Source organism: Coregonus lavaretus (genome assembly GCF_964263955.1).
Source record: "Coregonus lavaretus genome assembly, chromosome: 7".
In the NCBI taxonomy this organism is placed as follows: domain Eukaryota; kingdom Metazoa; phylum Chordata; class Actinopteri; order Salmoniformes; family Salmonidae; genus Coregonus; species Coregonus lavaretus.
This window is the reverse complement of record NC_139994.1, coordinates 52,726,480-52,727,175: the sequence shown is the minus strand read 5'-3', so window position 1 is coordinate 52,727,175 and position 696 is coordinate 52,726,480.

The following is a 696-nucleotide window of genomic DNA, read 5'->3' as shown; positions in this document are numbered from 1 at the left end:
ATGACCTCAGGCCTTGGATATTCCAGGATGAAATAGTAAAGGCTTTGTGTTCCATAAAGTGTCTAATGTTGTTGGTTGTGTGGTTTGGCCTCAGACCAGTAAGTGTGAGCAGAGCCTGCTGAGCATCTGGTACATGCCATTGGCTTGGACTAGTGTAAGAGTGGGTGTTGGGCCTGTTTGCCTGCTCACGGCCTGGGCGTATGTGTGACTTTCATGTTGAGGCCCTCTTTGTGGGAGTGGGGGGCTTGGGGTGGGTAGGAGGGGCATAGGTCTGATCTGAGGGGGCCTAAATGGGGTGTGGGCATGGTTGACTTGGGGGGAGTTAATTGGTGGGGGTGGGGGTGTAGATGTGGTTGATGGTGCTGTGGTCTGGATGTAGGTCCTCTCTGCGGGGGTCCTCTATGTGTAGGTCCTGGGGGGGGTCCGCAGGTCTGGGAGGGTGTCTCGCTGGTCTGGGCGGGGTGTCTGTTGATCTGTTGCTCCTGTGTGAGGTGTTGTGTCTGCGGTTGAGGGCGATATCCTTTAGGGTCTAGCTGCTGCTGCTAGTGCTGCTAGCACTGCCTCAGTGGCCATGTTGCTATGGTTACCACCAATAAACAGTTGGAGCTATCTCTCTCTCTCTCTCTCTCTCTCTCTCTCTCTCTCTCTCTCTCTCTCTCTCTCTCTCTCTCTTTCTCTCTCTCTCTCTCTCTCTCT